Below are 19,747 nucleotides of genomic sequence, written 5' to 3'. Positions count from 1 at the left end.
GAGCTACCTGAGTAACTGTAGGCTTCTCAAAATGATAAGTATAAAAGCCACATAGTTCCACAAATGAAAACATGAAGGGCAGTGCTACTATGTAACTACCACCTTGGCTTATGGAAAAACTAGATAACTTGGCAGTGTAATAACAAGACTGCACAAGCATAACTTAAAAGCAACGCAGAGTGAAAAAATACTATGTCAGGCCCTTGGAAACATGGAATGTAAGCTGCTGTGATGTAACAGGGACTCTATTCTGAAAAGCAAAGATGAAATTTAACTGATATAGTGAGTAATTGGATAAACATACACTCTTAGTGAATTGTTTTTGCTAGTCTGGGGAATATCAAAGAAGCATATGGATTTATTACCTCTGCTTTCGGCACTTACGCAGCTGCAACTGGAAGTGTAGTCATATCTAGCACTTAAAATTCGAAATGCTAGGACACTGAAGAAAGGATTCAGGGAAGAATGATAGAATAGTTAAAGAACTGAAAGACATGCTCTCTTGTGCATGGCAGCAGGGGATTAAACTGTTTAATTTCTAAGGAAAGGTCAGGATGTGATTTGATCATTTCTGATAAGCATCAGCATGAGAAAGTGAAATCGGATTAAAATTTGATTATCTATTGATTCATCTGCCTTGCCAACAAAGAAACAGCAAGTTCCAATCTCTGACAGCTGAGGCTAGGTAGAATTAGACTACACAATTATTTGCTGGTCCAACTTTTTTTTTATTATTACTATTTTATGTAGCTAAAACAAATGCTTACTGAAAAACAAATATGATAGTGCTATTTCCATATAACTGGACTTTTTAAAGAAATATTATTTGAAAAGGAATTAATTCAGACAAGTCCTGTGGCCTTTCTTATATAAAAGAATATTAGAATAAATTACTATGTCATACTCAGCAATGCTTACCATCAGGATAACTGAAGAAAGCTAACAACTCTCTTTGGACTCTTCTCAGAGTACCTTTTTCTTTTATTCTCCTCCCTCCCCCCTCAAGTCTTAGGACAGCAAAACAGGTACTAAATACACCAGTGTATACAATACAGTGGCAAGGGTAATGTCATTTTGGCATTGACAAGACCTCTAATTAACACACTGTCTAGTTCTGGGTACCCAGATATGGTCCAAGGACAGCAACAAAAAAACAAGAGTTCTGTAAAATGTAATATAAAAGGCTTGATTTACTGAGCTAAGCAATGATTAGAGGAGAGAAGATGGGTTGAAGGAAGCTTTGACAGTCTAGTTCTGGTAGCTAGGCAGTAAAAGGTTAATATATAGCGGGCTTAAGTTAAAGAACTAAGGATGTTTAAAAACTGGCAATGACTTTTGAGGAGGCTGTGGCATCTCTTGACACTGGAGGCTCTCAAACAGGTTACAGAAAAAGAGTGCAGATAAAGCTGATCCTGATGAAACAGGAGGAAAGCCTTTTGGTTTTTTCTATCCCTCTATCTACAACTCTTCTGGAAGACAAAAAAAGGAAAACAAAAAATTACTTTCAGTTCAGAGTAAGAAAAACTACATAAGGCACATTCCCACAGTTTAATGTGCATTTATGTACGTCACATTCCTGTGACTTTCTGATTAGGTGAAATTCCCATTGTAATCTCAACTGGAGAAATACTTCTCCATTTTTTATCCTGAAATGTTGTGTAGTGCTCCTCTGTTCATTACATAGTTGCAGTGTGGGTGAATACATGTCCACCCCCATCCAAACAGAACTAAGAGATTATTTGACAGTTTCATTTCAGTCAGACCTATCTGCCTCAAGAATATTTTTAAACATCAAGACAAAAGTTGCCTTCGAGTTTAATATGTCTGGGATGTGCATGTTAGAAATCATAACTGTAACAGATGAAATGAACACACTGTCAACTCTAAATTCCTGCATGGGTTTGCCTCTCTCAAACTATCCACTCTCATCTTACAATACTTACCTGATTAATGTTTCCAGTACAGAATTTTACACTCACTAAATGTCAGCTCTTCTCATACAAAGGGATCAATATTTGATAATATCGTTCTCAGGGTCAGCAACTGACTGGAACTTTTCTCATGGCTCAGGCCCTCTGATACTAGGCTTTAAATAAGTCTGCTATTGTTTTTGATGGGATTGAAGCCCTCCTTGTGCCAAAAAAAAATAAAAATCAAACAAAAACCCCAAAACAAAAAAAATGCAAAAGCTTTTGTGAATACAAACTGACTTAACCATGTCTCTGAATATTCCATTGCAAGTGCTTGCTCCTGCCTTCATGCAAAACCAGCATCGCTCCATGTATTTGTTAAAAAAATCTTTTTTAATATACTTTTTATTCACTGTGCAGTGCTATAATTTTCAGATGCAGAACTGTACTCCACAATTAATGCTCAAATTTTAAGAAACAGTTTTTAGGAGTCTTCTTAACAATGGCTTAAAGAAAGCCGTAAAATGTAGACATGATACTGTGAATTTCTTTTATCTTAAAGTCAAACCTGTTAACTTACTAATGCTGCAGAAATAAGATTTACACCAAGAACAAAAAGGTAAATCAGCTCTTTGAAGCTACTGGTTCACAGCATAATTTCATACAGAATAATATATTAAAAACGTACTGGTTACAGCAAGGAAATTATGGCTTCCTGCCTTTTATGGAGAAATTGAAGTCTGGCACAAACCACTATTTTGAAGAGCACTGCAAGCATAGTCAAAATTCTGTTCTTGCCAGGGGAAAAGCAGCTGTCACAAACTAAGAAAACTTTTCAGACTTTCATCTAACATGTAAAGAAACCCTTCTAAATTCTAATAACAAACGAGTCATTGTAAAATAATCTCACTTGCCTGAAGTCTCAGGCATTTGGCACCCAGCCAGCTGGGGGTGAAGAGCCAGACACTTAATACATGAAGTTCCTAGCAACTAGAATTCTGCAGGGAACAGGAGATTGTATTACCAGCAGCTGAGTGAACAGGATCTCAGATATTACAGAGGAATATACATAATTAAGTTTTGATGGGCCTTCTTAGTCTTTTGCAATAGATGAAAAGCAGACAGATGGACAGTAAGGGTCATTTCGAAAGGGAGGCAGAAACCTGTATATCAGGTGAGCTGAATACCCCTACAAATGTGAAGTGAAATGTTAGAAGACTAACTTCTCATGTAAGGAAAACAGAGGGAACACCACAGGCAACCTCACTCATCACCAGTTTAAAATCCAGTAACCCAGTTAAACTGTTTGAATTCTCTGCTCATAGCCAAGACAGTCATTTTTTTCCAGCAAGCAAAAAAAAAAAAAAAAAAGAAAAAGGAACAAACAGTTGGGTTTTGTTGGTGGAACTTTCAAATCCTCTTACCCACCCCATCTTTTCTTACACAGCAAAGAAAGGCACAAGTAATTTGATAACTAGAGTAACTACATTTTTTCATTCAAAAATAGTGGGGGTTCATCCATTTAGCTCTGAGTGTTCATGCATTTGGCTCTGCATTTTTCTTGAATGTGGCAGCAAGTCATGAATTCTCAGGGCCCATCATGAGCAATGGCCTCACGTGAGTGCACCAAACCAGTGCAGGATTCAGACAACTTGCCAGAATCCAAACCAAGCCAGACCAGCCACAGATGGGTGCTTCTGCTCTACTTCTTTGATGTGTGATCTCTACCCAGTAATTCCCATGCCAAATACTGAACCTTCAAGGTGCTCCATACACATCTATTGCCTCATGCTTGTTGCAGCACCCATGCCACTGAGCTCCCAATATTTTACCCACTCCTTAAACACTGGTGGGATCACTGTGATCATAAAAACATTTAATGAGAATTTGAAAACATAAATCTAAGTATTTTCCCATTATACGTTTAACTCTTTTGATTCTCTACAAGTGGCATTGTTCTTACTATGCATCAGCAAACCATGAAATATTGGATGGATGTGTTGTTAAGATTATGACAAACACAGTTCATTCATTGTATCAGATCCCCTATAACGGCAAAGAGAAAATTAAGAGCTTTTTTTCCTTGCAATGTTTATGAAAGCACTTTAGAGGTGAGCACATTTATGCTTCCTGAACAGCTTCTCTTTTCCTCCCAGCAATGAATACTTCTACTCAACTAATTATGTATTATCAGCAGGTAACTTCACCTCAATTATTTCTTGCCTTTAAAACCTGTGAGTGCACAACTATGTGAGAACAAAGCTATACACATTTCAAATAAGCACTGATCCGAGTATAGTGATCCAGCATGCGATCTCAAACTGCCAACATGTATGGCTTCAATAATAACAAATAATGCTTCATAACCCTAATGCAATCACCAAAGAACGCTTCATGGGTTATGTCATCTTTGAGTCACTTTATGCAATGTACCACTAGACGCATACGTTGATTAATTGCTATGCCCCACAAGGTAAATAAGAACTTGAAACTGGATATGATGCACTGACAGACCAATCTGACTTTTTGGAATTTTCAACAGGGTAAAATGATTCACTTTGATTTCTTACTGCTGTGCTGATCATTTGTAACTTGTACCACACTAAAAACAACAATATAAGAAGAAAGTTAAAAATAAATAAATAAATCAAGTAAAAATATTCAAATATATAACTTTCCATGAAGAGGATGCATGCAAGCGTAAGTTCTGTTCCATACAATCAATTATAATTTCCTCATCAAGTGATTCAGCATCACCATTTCCACCATTGTCACCTATGGACAGAGTAGAAAGGGTTTTGTTATTCACAAATAAATTCAAAAATGACCATTCCCTCCTTCATGCCCACTGGTCCTTCTTTGGACTTGTCTGATTAGAGACTGCAGATCATCTCAGCCCACAACCACAGGCCCTACCGTAGTTAAAACCTCTGCTCTTCTACAGAAGTCTGTGCAGAAAATCTCCTTCAGAAACCCAAAAAATTCACCACCTGATAAAAGTTATGTTAAGGAGAAACCCATAATAACCGATTATTTCCGATGACAGAGCACAATATACAGATATGCAAGGTGAGCCCTCTAATTTATTAAAAGATAATTAAATAAGGAGTAGTCTAGAAATCTTTGCAACTGTTTACTTTCTGGTAAAGGGAAGAAGACACAATGTTTACTGGTCTTTAGTACAATGATAAAACATCTGTCATTCCTAAAGACCACTCAAAATCATTCCAACTTACAAAATTGCCAATACTTTCTTAAATCTCTTTTTTTAAATACCGGCTGGTTTCTCTTTTAGTTTCAAGTTTTTACAACCACAAAAGTGGAGGAAAATGACCACTTTGCAGCCACTGTCTCAGGGGAAAAAAATTAAGTCTGGCAAGGACAAATCACCAGTAGCTTGGTCTGCCTATTGGGTATAAGAACTAAAGAGTCCATGCCAACTTTCCTACATTACATCAGTCTCCTCCTCCTTTCACCCTGAACTGCTGACTTTGAGAGAAAAGCACTTGATTTCACCCAAAAGCCCGAATAATCGAAACAACAGCATCATCTGATCCTGAATGAAACTGGTTGTATTTATTAAAAAGCTGAAAGAAAAAAAAAACCAAACAAAACAACCCTATGCTGTTTAAAGTCACTTTTAAACAGAAAGAAGTTTTCTTTTCACACTGGTATTAAAAAAAAAAAAAAAAAAAAAAAAAAAAAAGCCATCCCAACGTTCTGTCAATGATTACTTCTGCCAAACTGGCAAAAAAATCCTTCTTCTTAAACGAAATATGCACAGGAGTGACAAAAGACTTTTTATTTTTTTTTCTTTCAGAGCACTATAATTTTACTTAAATGGTAGGTGCTCTTTGTAAACAGAATGGCATTTCAGAGAAGACATCCAATCCTGTATTTCAAATGCAGCAGTCATCTCTGAAACAGGGTCTTTAAGAATATTTCAAAATAGCAAGAAGCCAATTAGTGAAAAAAAAAAAAATCAACTGTTTCTTGAATAAAACCATAATCATCAGGAAATAAATGAAACAAATGCAGCTCTCCCTACCCCGCTTCTCCCTCCTCCAAAGCCTGTGCCTGCACAAAGATATAACAAGCCACTAAACCACAGAGTCCCACTCCTGCCAACCACAATGGAGAAGTAACCATGCACCAGCATCATTTGAACACGAATTCCTTCCCCTGAGATTTGGAAATAAATAAAAATACATATAGCAAAGTGATTACTGAAATTAAATAAGAACATTTTAAAGTCTCTATCTTCTAACAGTGAATAATTCTTTACTGAAAAAGGTGAGTTTGTCTTCAGCATACAGTGTATCTCTTTACAGTGGCTTGAGTAGACCATCAAGTCAGAGGGCTTTTATTGCCCCCAATAAAAAATATAGCAAACTTGCTAGACAGATTATTTTTACTAACCGATTCTAATTGTTTAGCCTCCATAACTATGATTAGAGGGAGAAGAATAAGGAGGTAATATTAAAGGTGAATTTAAATAACAAGAACAGTAAATTGGGCCAATGTCAGTGAGTGAGCACGAGAACAGAACAGGGCACAAAATCCACTGAACATTGATTCCAGAATTACAATGATGGAGGATCTAGATCTCATACCCAACAACTACTTCAATCTCTCCTACCCCTAAAGGAAAGCAGAAAAGAACATATCAGACTTTGTCTTCCAACCAGGGTTCTTTGCGAGGCCCAAGAGTGAAAAAGGGCATGTACTTCACATTTATATCCACAGTTACAATATATCAAAGGCCACTGACAATTCAAACGCAGTTCAAATTCAAATACTTCCTGTTACTTTTACTTACTTGTTTCATATATGTCTTGCTTACTTTTTTAAGTATCAGTGACTTCCTTTATGCATCACTACCTAATGTAACAGCTAATATTTCCCTTCAGCTCTCAAAGGCAAAAAAATACTTTTTATCAAAAGTACAGACACACAGCACCTGCACCTTGATTTCTGATGCAAGCCATCTAAAACTTTGTTTTCTATCAGTCAGATTTTTTACTTTTTATAAATGGAAAACTAGGTTTCACTAGATCCTTGCTGTCATCTCATAGACCTCACATGCATTACCAGTACAAGCCAGAAACACTCCTGCCTCCTCTATCAGGTCAAACAGCAGTTTAGCAACTGAGCATTTACCCTCTTTTGAAAGCACCACGAACTCCTTCAGAAACAACTCTTGTGTATAAAATTACTTACTAAATTAGGCATCAACACTCTGATTCATCATATCCAGTGCAAACATTCTGATACATCACTAAACAATGCCTGACTAAACTAACATTCAACAGAAACTGGATCATAAAAGAACATTTTGAACTAAATTTTAGAAGCCAATTAATAAATATGATTTCTACTGAAATCAAAAGATTTGTGCTGATCTATAGCAAAGCAGAGTCCAGACTGAAACATCTTTTAGAAAACATGTTATATGAGGATATATTGTCCTAGGTTAACTTTGATATTATAATTGTACAGACTTAACAATGTTGCATTTAATCTTAACCAAGTATAAAATCAAGTTAAAAAATGGAGGTGTTACTCAAAAATACTATACCTTAGGTTTTAGGTTTATTGAATAGAGAAAACCTTGTTTGTGCCACAGTGAAAAGTAGTGGTAAGACTTCAATGTGGATATGATGCATAATCCCTACATTCCACTGCCTTTAAGTAAAATTTGGAAAGAAGATAAAACTAACATGATGGAGGAAATGTGTAGTGTATCTTGTGGGATGAGAGTAAGTTTTGTTTGGTTAATCTGTCTCAATTAACGTGAAAGAGAAAATAATAGTTGCTTACACTATCAAGATCTGGAACAGAAGTAAAAGATCAAGGAAAACCAAGATACAGTCTAACAAAAGTTGAGTATCAGATGATTAGGAAGAGAGTCAGGCTGCATATTTAAAGAGGATTCCTTAGCTTCAAAGAAATTTACCTTTTGGATAGCTTTTCCAACTCAAGCCCCAGGGGCAGAAAGCCAAATCTTCTTAAAAGTCAAGTTTGACAATTTCATGACACCAGTTAAATGATACGACTCCAGCAGCAGACGATAACACAAGAGATCCTTTTCAGTCCTAGAATCCCATTTGAATGTAAAGGAAAAAAAACGCCACTCATGTTGCTACTAATCTTACCAAAATACTAAGTTATTTCTAATCTGTTAATCAGTTGTATCCTCTTAGAAGTTGGCATAATGAATAAGCTGCTAAAGCAATGCAAAATCTTTTGACCCAAGTCAATATTAAAGTTGAAATATACTGAAATCTCACACAGATAAATTTTCAGTTTTATACTATCTTGTAAAGAGATAATGTAGAAAGCATTAATTTTAACTAATGTGCAAATTCTTTAGTACATATGATAAATAATTCAAATAATCCAAGTTTTCCTCCAGGAAACTCATAAAGATTACCATGAATATGAAACCAAACTCGTTATATTTTCATTAGCCTGTAAACTTTTTTCTTATTGACCCAAGATTTTTTTGCAGCCTTTTCCTATATAATAGGCTTATCTGTGTTACTATAATGACTCTCTGTTGGTCTAATACCTGTATCATTATAAAAATTTAGTTTATACATTTTTATAAACAAGCTGCTTCTGTTAATGGTAAATGCCCAAATGAGTTTCTCCTACAGTTTTATTTCTGACGTGCTGTCTCACACATACACTGGAATTACAATGATCTATCAGTGCAGGCAAATGCGCAAAAAAGAAGTGTAAAAAAAATACAGTACTGCTGCACCCATGATGATGTAGGAATTAAAAAAATCCTCAGTGTTGCACGAGCAGTAACTCAGTAACTACTTGTCTTTTTCTCTTCCTTACAGAGACTTACAAAATTATCACCACTACCTTTGCTAATATTTCTCTCTGTTCACAAGCTCGAACCTCCTTTTCATTGAATATAACACAAATTAACGCAAGTAAGAGAAGTTCAGAACAACTGTTCACAGCTGTACTTATTTGCACAAACATTACTTTTGTTTTAGCCCTGATGAAGGGCAGGCATGATTTTTCCAAACTTATCAGTTAACACAAAAAAATGGTACCTCTTCCTACCACAGAAGTCAAAGACTACAGTTTTAAATGTTTTCTGTCTGGTTTTTTAATTTTGTAATGAAACTATTTCCTCATGTCTTGGAAAGCCTTCAGCCATCCCTGCAACAGAGACTACTTCACAAGACCTAAATACTTCTTTCTAATAAAGCTTCATTGTTACCACTAGGATATACACCTTCTGTGGCACTTCAAATATCATTCAAGTTGTCATCTCCAGCTTCAAGTTTTATACTCTTTTACTTTGAGAGTCTTACAGCTTTTTCAATGGGCTGGATACTGCAGTTTCCCCATACCCATAGGCAATGCTACAAGACTCTGATTAATGCTTTTCTTGTTCTTCTGCATTCTTCATATCAGCATGATTTACTCTGCTTATACAATTTTATTTTCAGGTTATGCATAATTTTAGCTATTTTAATTTGTTTTTATTTCTTGGGTTTTAAATAATTTTTTCCTATGACATTATTTTCATAACCACGTATTTTTCATTTCTAGCAGATCTTCTGACAACTCTCCCCTTGCTTATCAACTTTAACCTAAGATTAACTAATAGAAAGCAATTTCATTGGGACTGCTGGTTGACAGAGCTGCATCACCACATTGGGCCATAGGTATTTTCAGAATCAGGTCTTAACCTGATACTTCAAAAATGCGCACATTTTAAAAAACTAACACTAGATTGCTCTTTAACAAGACAGCTTTCTGTATTAACATTTTCTTAGTCACTATCTTCAAAACCAGCCAAAATAAGTTTTTAGAAAGAGGTGAAACTAGCACTAGTACATCCTGCACTTACACTACAATGAACTTTTGTGTTTAGCAATACTAATTCATAGAAACAGCATTTTGCCACAAGCAACAAGGGGTATTAATCTCTGGGTTTGTTATGTTTCTTTTTGGAAATTCAGTTAATACTTTGTTTTCTAAACACTTCAAGTTAAAGACGTTGTAGTAACATCACATAACTTTTGACTGCCTTCTGACTGAATGGTGTATTTATCTGCTAAATGTACGAAACAATACCTTAACACTTGTCAGAAATTCCTCCCTGTCGGAACTTCAGTCTTTATGCAAACAAAAGGCAAAGTAGTGTTGCATTTAAGTTTACAAAAAAACAAAACCGAGTCTGAATTTCTAGAAAGTGACAGTTTCCATTTATCTTTTAAATTAATATGATCTGCAAGACACAAGTGGCGCCGTTTAAGGAGTACTCATTTTGCACTGGTATTTGTAAATAGACAGCATCAGCAGGAAGCTGGAAACTACTGTTATGCAAAGTCCTCCCTGTTCTTGTCCCCCGCTTCTCATAACCGGGTTACCACAGCAACAAGGGAACACCAGATAATGCGATCAATGTATGCCATTGTAGAACAGAGTCTGCTGACACTATAGCAAATCATTAATTATCAGCAGAGACAAGGAATTTTAGGAAAAGCAAAAATGATTTAATCAGAACTTCAGCTGAGGGACTATATGCTTTTGCCTCACAGAGCTAAATACCCAGCGAGTGTATCACGCAGTCACTCTTGACTTTATTCAACAGCAAACATTCCCAGCAGAATATTTGCAGCTCAGTTTTATCATCACTCAATTCAGCCCTCTCTTGGGCTGAAAAAAGGTAAAGGTGTAGTTAAATATACACACATATACATACACACACATCTCTATAGATGTTTGTATACACACAATAAAAATAAACCAATTTTTTGTATTTGTGAGCATGATGTGAGGGATGAATTAAAGAGACTACAGTATCACAGAACTAATACTTTCTTCTGATAAACTATCACTCAAAAAATGTGTGAAATGTGCACTAATGGGAAGACGGAATTGCATCTGCTATCCCAATGAGGAGAAGTGCAAGTTATACAGAAACATTATTAAAAAAAAAAAAAAAAAAAGTAGCCACAAACTTTTTTTTATTAATCATCATGCTAACCATGGCTGGAACCACTATGCTGACAGGAAAACAGAATATTTAGGAGCTTTGAAGACCCTAATAAACACAAAATGGTTTCAATACTGACCTGATTGACATCAGTACTAAAACACTTACTGAAAATATATTTTTGTATTTGGTTTCAGAGACAGCTGCAGCAATAAGGAGACTACATAATGAACGTGTGTACCCGTTTGCTGGATAGTTGTGTTGCTATCTGTGACTAAATAGATATTCACCCTTTTTCTCTTTGAATGAAAACCAACAAAAACCCACAAAACCTTAACAACGCAAAGTATTCATATATTCGAAACTTTATCCACTTACTTTCCGAGACCCATATTAACTATAGTTTCTATCAAACATACTTTTTCATACACATATTTCCATCACCAGAAAACATAGCTTATGACAATTTTATGTAAAAGTACAAGACAACAAGAATGAGCAGAAACAAATCAGCCAGGCAGTACTCTGGCAAACAACATCTTTACTGAGATTTATTAAAAAAATTAATACTGAAATAGAATTAATATTCTTAGCTTGTAATTCATGGAAGCTTTTCTTTTGCTAAAGCTGAGAAATTCAAGTAAGAAAAACACGTACTGTGACTTTATCACGCAACTCAAAAAAATGTCCAACAGATTAATCTGATCTGAAATGCATGAGTAACGTGCTTCAATTAACACTAATATTTTGAGTTTCGAGACAACATTACCTGTGCTAGACTATATCAAAAGTCCTCCCAAAGTCCCTACACAACAGCAACCAGCTTCCATTTTGGCATCCTGGGATACAGAGACCTGTCTTCAAGCAGGCAACACTGAGTCTCCTAACCAGAATGATGGTAAGAGAACACATACATCACTTTGAGTCAGTATCATAAAACCTAGAACATGATGTACGACGTCAAGTGGGCTGGCCCAGTCCAACCTCCCCAAGACACCTGCATCTTTGGGGTATGCCAGTGCTTAAGTCTGTTAATTCACACTACTTACATTGAATAGCAAGTCAATGCTCCTCGCCTTCAGTGACTTTAGCAAAAGGAAGAACATAGCAGTCTTGAAAAAAAAAAAAACAACCAACTTACATTACTTTGATAAATATGTTCCACTAACAAATCTAGAACTTGCCTAAATTGTCTGCTTTGTTAAATTTAAGGTGGCCATATACTAAACAGGAATGTTTTATCATCAGTCACTCTAGTCCTTGATAACTGCAATTTCTGAGTGTTTTCATGCAAAGACAGAGTACATAATCCCCATGAGCAATGTAGACATCTTTAAATGTCTCTTGTAAAGAAAATGATTGTAAATTGAGAGGCTAAATACTGCTAACTCAAAAGTGTGAATAAATGACACATTATGTATATAGACATTTTCAAGCCCCATGGTCTGACATCAAAGGCTTCTGAGGAAAAACAAAAAAAAACAAAACACCCAAACCAAAAGCAAACAAACAAATAAAACCCAACATAAAATCTACTCCAAAAAAAAAAAAAAACCAAAACCAACAACATACCAAATCCCCACATTGTTTTCTCAGGGACCCATGATTTTAAGTTTTTGCTCATTCTTAGTACCATAACAAAAATCTTAACTTACAACCTTGCTCTAAAACTGCTAAGAGAAAAATTGCTAAAAGACATGAATAAAGAGAGACTGGGGAACAAGTTACGTAACTTGAAAAGTTTTAATAAATATTCATGTTGGACTATCCCCTGCCACAACAAAAAGAAAAAAACAAATATGCTTTCAGCATAAAACAATCATTAATTTCAAGTGGTACTTAATTAGCAAGTCTGGAACAAATTTACATAAATTCTCATTACAATATAAAGCACATTTATTTCAATATTCTAAGTAAAGCTAACTGTGGGTAAATTAAGCTTTTGACCATCTATGTCAGCATGGTGGTTAATGCTTTATCTCCTGTTTTCCAAAGTTTCGGTTTTCTGACACTACCTTCTGCAGGGACTCACAATTCTATCTAGCAAAACCAGCTACACATTGTCAAAATATTGCCAGTAAATTCAACATCTTTTAATATAAACAGTACTTTTAGCAACTAATGGGGATTAGTCACAATTTTCAGAAGTTTGCATTAAAAAAGTTGATGTGATGCTATATAATTCCCACATTACCCCTCATCCAGGATAATTTACTACAATGGACTTAGATTTATGGCCCCACAGTGCAACATTCAGTTTATGTTCGCTAATGTTATCAGATGGAGGGATCACAAGGCATGCATTGTATTTTAGCATCTGAAAAGTTTTATTGCACAATGTTAACAATTTTACAAATGTGAGAGGAAACCTGTGTCTCAACTGCTTTTTCTAGTCTGCAACATCTACTACTTTCACCTTCTCCAATGTTTTATGAGTATCACTGGAACATTTCATGAGGCCCTAAATAATACTAAATGGTAGGGTCTTTCCAAACACAAGCATAGAGAAGGAAAACAAAAAATCCAGAATATGGCTCTTTTATCTTTGCCAATCCACACTGAGCAAAACAGATGGTTGGAAATATGATAAACTATCTGTGATTTAGCATGTCTTTGAAATTGCTCTTTAACTCCTGCACTGTAAAAAAGGGCACAATACTGCTCTTGCTTCAGATGCCCTCAACATTTTTGTCCATAGACATTATTTCACAAAAGACATAGATAGAATACAAAGAGCTGATACTAACCCTTATTTTGAAGTACATGCATTATGAATTAACTTCTTTATTAGTTTACGTGACTAAAATACCAGCTTTACCTTTAGTGAAGGTATCAGGAAAAAAAAAACAACCCACCCCCACAAACCTCAAACAAACAAAAAAACTCCCAAAACAATGCACAAACAAAACAACAAACCCCACCATACCACAAATCTGATCTTCATATTTCATTAAATTGTTTGGGATTTTTCCACTTGCTTGATTATCTTCAAGTGTTACAGCAAGAGAGCAAAGCTTTATTTAAAGTCAAAGCTTTGAAGAAGCATGGTCACCATGAAAAATAAGAAGACTCTGAAAGAGAATGACAACTTAGCAACATGTCCCAGACAGTGATTAATGTCAATTTACTGTAAGCTTTCAATGCATGAGTGGCTAATTTACTGCCTGTCCTATAATAAACTGACTCTAAATGTTGTCATTTGTTTCGCCATAAAATTTTCCATTTCTCATCTGGCACCAAGGACAGCCCAAAAAAACTGTTTTGCCAGTTTTTGTACACAAGATCCCATCTCACTGACATAGGTCTGTATTGATTTATTTTCACATCCTGTACAGCTATGCAGATTCTGCTATAAATGTAAATGTATCTTGTGACAGTTTTACACTTTGGCAGATTGCAAATGCTGTCAGATTAGAGTTGATGTCTTTAACAAAGTAAATAAGTTACAGGGAATCGCTACAGGAAAGGGCAGTGGGTATGAATGCCCACATTAGTACCTGGTGCTGGAGTTCTCAGAAGCTGAACATTTATGCCTAAAGGCAAGGAAGGTATTGCTGCTCATCATATTAAAACTCTGGTTTACATAAAGCAGTTACATATTTGACTTCTGCTTTTATCACTCTTTTAATCCCTGTATAAAGGCTCCAGCAGTTCCCTGTCACGTATATAAAACAGAGAGGAAAAAAAACACAACCAAAACAACCCACAGTATATAAAATAAAAAAATAAAAAATTCATACATGCAAGGGCAGGAAGTGGTACTAGGATCATAAACAAGTTATTCTGAGGCCTGTTATTTCTTTTAATACCAAACTCGTTGTTAGCCCATAGCAGAGGCTCTGAGAACTCTTGCAAACTAGCAAATTTTGTATCATTTTGTATTAAGATTATGACAGAAATAGTTATAGCAACAGACAGGAAACACACAAACTCCTGTGACAGTCCCAAGTATTAATTCTTTAATGGGTTCAAGTCAATAAAAATGCAAAGAGGAAAAAAGAAGTGTGCATACATTAAAAAAATTAAAAATTTGGTGATAGTTTTATATTTAATTTCAGGCAAAGTTGTACAAAACAACTTCAAGTTGGTAGTATGTGTTGGTCTGTGCAGTTATCACCACACGCACTAACATTTATCTTCAGCAAATGCTAAGGAAATTCCCCAAAACCCACTGGGAGTAAGCAAATCTGCAGAGTTAGAATACAGACAGATGGATGAATTCATTTCCTACACTAATTCCAGAAATGTCTGCACTGACACACAACAATGCCTGAAGAGAAATCTGCATATGAACTACTTTGGACCAGCAGTTATCCAAGAAGGACACATTAGAAAAAAAAAGAGAGTTGTGAGCATGTGGAGTACAGAAGGAAGGGGGCAAAAGTCAGTATTCCTAAATGGTTTGCTTTCATGCCTCTTATCCCTCCCTACTTCTATTTTTGTGTGTGTGTCGTTTTACCCCCCACCCCACTAAACCTAACATGACTTGCTTCCCAGACAAAAAGAAAGCATTTATTTTCAGAGCTCTTCATTTATTTGTACTTAATGCATTTGCATACTAGCCTAACATTTCTCAACACCTTATTCTCACACAACTTCCTTTCTGCTGCTTCTACTCAGATTGCTTTCAAATAGCTGCCCTCCCTGACCTGGTTCCTATCATTTTACCTCATTTAACATCTCTGGAGATCAATTTTCTTCTATTCTCCACAAAAAGACTATGGCAGATGGAACCTCCAGCTCCAGATGCAGGTAGGTCCTCATCCTATCACTAGTCTGTTTAATCCCATCACCATTTCACCAGAACTGCAGCACCACCACAGTTTCCTCAGCCAACATAGCTTCCGGCATCTCAGACCATTAGAAGGAAGCCTTGATCACAGTGATACAGAAGATGCTTTAAGCGAGTCACCTAAATGCTTCTCATAAGAGAATTCTGCTGTAATTAACACCAGAAAAGCACCTACAGAGATATTAAGTTACTACAGAAACTTGTTCTTATGTCATCCTCCTAATCAGCAACATTTAAAGGGAGCTTATCTATTAGTCTATACAAGGAACAATGAAAGTCACAAAACTTTTTGGAATATAACATAGCTGCAAACAGTACCATTTAAACAGGTCCCCCAAACAACAACACTGAAACACAATAGTTTTCATAACAAGGTTAGCCTACCTTAACATACACCTTCCTCTTAGCTGCACATTTTTTCTGTATCACAAACATCTGGTTACTGCTGTTCTCAAGCAAGGAAGTGTAACAAGTTGATTTTCAATCAAGAAAATCTAATTTAGTTTAAATAATGTTCTGAGAAAAATCAAGTATAAATTATATCAGAGAAATCTATGCTCTGTCCAGACAACTGGAAGTTGTACACTTAAGGAAAACCAGATGTGACCTGTATGAAACCAAGAACTTTCTAAGAATACATTAATTTTAATGCCAGTATTCAAGCAGAGCTATAATTACCATCAACATTAATTCACTCAAAGAGAATGACTGGCGAGGAGGGAATAAGTGGGTGAAGTCACTTTAACAGTAGACTGTCACTGCTGAACCCAGTGCTTTAGCCAAATGTGTGTGTCAATGAAATCAGAAAGGAATCAGTTTTCACTTTATCCAGCTTCATGAATTCTCAAGTATTTGCTCTGCAGCAGAATAAACCTCAAATCTTATTTTACAGGAAGAAAAATACATTTCACACCAAAACAGCCAGCTGATACTCATCAGCGCTTTCAGGGGGTTGGAAAGCCTGTGTTTTGGCCCTAGTGCTGCTCAACTGAAGTAACAAATTTCAGTTTGTTTCTACATTCCCACAGTTTTTCTACAGTGCAATTCCTCCATTAATTCCTTGCTGTTTTCACTTAAAAAAAAAAAAACCACCAACCCAAAACAGAACAAAAAAAAAACAAAAAAAAAACCCACACCACCAAACCCCCTCACAACCCACAACACAACTCTGCCTAAATCAGTGTAAAAATATCCTTAAAAACAGATATTAGAGTGAAAAACCATCTGTCAATTATGGCACAATAACAGTTTGTATTGATAACTGCAAATAACAGTTCCACTTTTGGGTCATTTTTCACACATTTTGATGGCTTCTATCACACACACTGGCAGGCTTGAAAGTTGAAAGGTATGATATCGAAGACTCAGTGAAATCAGAATCATCTTTCATTCTGTGGTTTTAGGCTTACTAGAGACAGTAGTAAATGCTGAGTTCCTCCAATAAGTTCATCTACTAATCTGGAAACTTTACTGAAGTCCTGCTAGTCTCAAACTCATTTTCAGGTACAAGAATTTTAAGCCATTATGAACACGATAGGAAAGGTTTGGGGTTTTGTTCTCATTAGCTAATGTCTCTCATTAGCAACTTCATTTGCAATCTAATTTCTTTATGATTAATGAAGAAACCTGAATTATACTACCAGTCATTTGCTACCAAGAGGGCTGGAAAATCAGTTCTTGAACTGAACGTAACACTAACTCAAATTACTTTAACTTTATTATTAAATACATGTATAAGTAAAAATGGTCATGGAATAGCTACGAGATCTTAGATTTTTTTTTCATTCAGTAATATTACTGAGAATGTTATTTACATAAAAATTAAATAAAATAAATAAACAAAAAACCCAACTCAGTGTTGGTAAGAAATCGTTCAGATTTCAAAACAGTGACTCTAATCAAGAGCTGAATTTTATTAAAGAAAAAAAAGTCTGTTTGCATCAAATTTGTCTTTGCAGTGTAAAATCTGCCATACGTATGTACTTTAAAAAACAAGAAGCCAGAAAATTCTGAACGGGAAGCAAACCACACCTATAAAGAATCATACCATAGAATAAAGAAATACTTTTCATTTTCTCCACCCACAACTCTCTCCAATTTAGCATCATAATCCATATTTATATAAAATATCCATACTTGTAATCAGTAACTCTGAACCAGTGCTGAAAATCAACTCAGGGAATTCAATTCTTCTTACATGTAAGGACTAATAATTTCTTGACTTTACATCTACCAGCATCTAAACTCATGGATTACAGTCGCTTTTCCCCCATCAGCAAAGAAAGCAATCTAGCTTTCTGGTTGAAAGATTTGAATAAATAATGAGAGCTGTTTAACACAAAGTATTCATTACATCTGAGATGTAGTGCCCAGTCAGCAGCAGATTTAGTAACTTCAACAACTAACACACTGGCCTCATTAACACATCTTTTTCTCCTGTAAGAATGCGAGCTGGTATCATTTATTAACAGTCATCCATCCAGCTTAAACACCAGCCACACAATTTGCACTTACTGGGAAAATCTGATAATCTTTAACGGTATTCCTTCTGCAATTTCCAATTTTACTGTAATAATTAATTTTAAAAATAGCTAATGTTTATCCTTTAGAAAATGCTATCATGTTGGTAATCCTTTATTAAACAAATAAGAGTACAAAGAAGATCATTCTGTTAAAAATATACAAAATACATAAAAATACAAAAATCTTACAAGGCCTTCTAAAAAATTAGTAGGCAAAACTCAGGGGAAAATTAGCCATGACAACAGGATTCAATAAACTGTGTAGTTTGTGTTATTAGTTACACAGATAGAGTTTATTCAGAAAGTACACACTATTAACCACGCAGTAATGCCCGGTTTTTCCTTTTTCTTCAAAAAGCTCATTCAACACCTGAGAACATAAGCATATTTTTCTCCATTACCATTTTCGTTACACAATTAGTATTGAGCAGCACAATACCAAACGTCTGAGTGAACTTCCCAGCGTACACTGCAAGCAGCAATCAGAACATGCACAGTTGGAAGTCAGCGCTCAAGGCACTTCAGTAGTTTAATCAATCCATGTGCATTTTAAGTGAGTTATCTGCAACAAGAATGGTGCTATAATCCCAGCAGTGGCAATACTCTTATTCTAAGCAAACAATAGAGAGCAAAAAATGTTTTCATATTAGGGAAATGTGAATTATGAAAAAATAACACAAATATTTTTTTTTCTTAAATACTCTTCAGGTGGATATCAATAGTCCATTGACACTTCATTGCCTCTAATTCCTCTGTACATTTAATTCATGGTCTGTGCTGGATGTGACGTTTTAGCCATCAGAAGCCTGTAACTGCTACAAGTTATAAAGACATTTGGTTTATAGGTTGACAATACAAATATATCTGTATCATCAATTCCAATAACTGCAGCTATGAAAATGCTAGACTGCTCAACAAACAGTGAAGGTTAGTTTGCAGGATGGGGATATTACATAATCTTAAATTAGAAGCTGCATAAATGTCTTAACTCACTTTTTTTTGTTGGAGATTTTAGTATTTTTTTATATGTATATTTTGCAGTGTTCCAGATACTTAAGTGGAAATTCTCCAAACCAACACAGGCAAAAATATTAAAAGTACTATTTCAGACTCACATATGTGTATTCTCCAATACTTAACAAGTATTCCAGTACTTAAAGGGTGGCTGCAAAGCAGTCAGCAGCTCCTTCTTCAGAGCCACTGGGAAGACAAGGGGCAACACGTACACAGTTGCAGAGGCAGAGGTTACACCTCAATATATGTGCTTTCTACAGTGAGAGTAATTGATCGTTGTAACAACCTCCCCAGGGATGTGTCAGAGTTTCCATCACTGGAAGAACGCGAGATGTAACTGGACAGGATGCTAGATTATTTTGTCTAGGCTTCCCTCCCCACAAAAAGTTGGACGAGATGATCTTTAGAGGTCGCTTCCAACCTGTGCTGTTCTGTAATTCTATTAAATAAAAATCTACCAGGAAAAATAAACACAAAATATTGTTAACAATACTGGCAACAACCAACCAGTAAAGATTTCGAAATCATATGATCAGTT

At 35.5% G+C, this 19,747-nt stretch overlaps 1 protein-coding gene across 2 annotated transcripts in view; it reads right to left on the bottom strand.

Moving 5' to 3' along the window:
* Nucleotides 1-19,747, bottom strand: part of PRKD1 (protein kinase D1) — a 133,660-nt gene that overhangs the window by 76,405 nt on the left and 37,508 nt on the right. The gene's annotated exons all lie outside the window — the stretch shown is intronic.

Source organism: Neopsephotus bourkii, unplaced genomic scaffold (genome assembly GCF_033783945.1).
Source record: "Neopsephotus bourkii isolate Nb327-2 ecotype Australia unplaced genomic scaffold, CSIRO-AGI_Nbou_v1 NB_1388, whole genome shotgun sequence".
Lineage (NCBI taxonomy): Eukaryota > Metazoa > Chordata > Aves > Psittaciformes > Psittacidae > Neopsephotus > Neopsephotus bourkii.
Note: the sequence above shows the minus strand (reverse complement) of the source record. Positions and strands in the feature narration are given on the sequence as shown.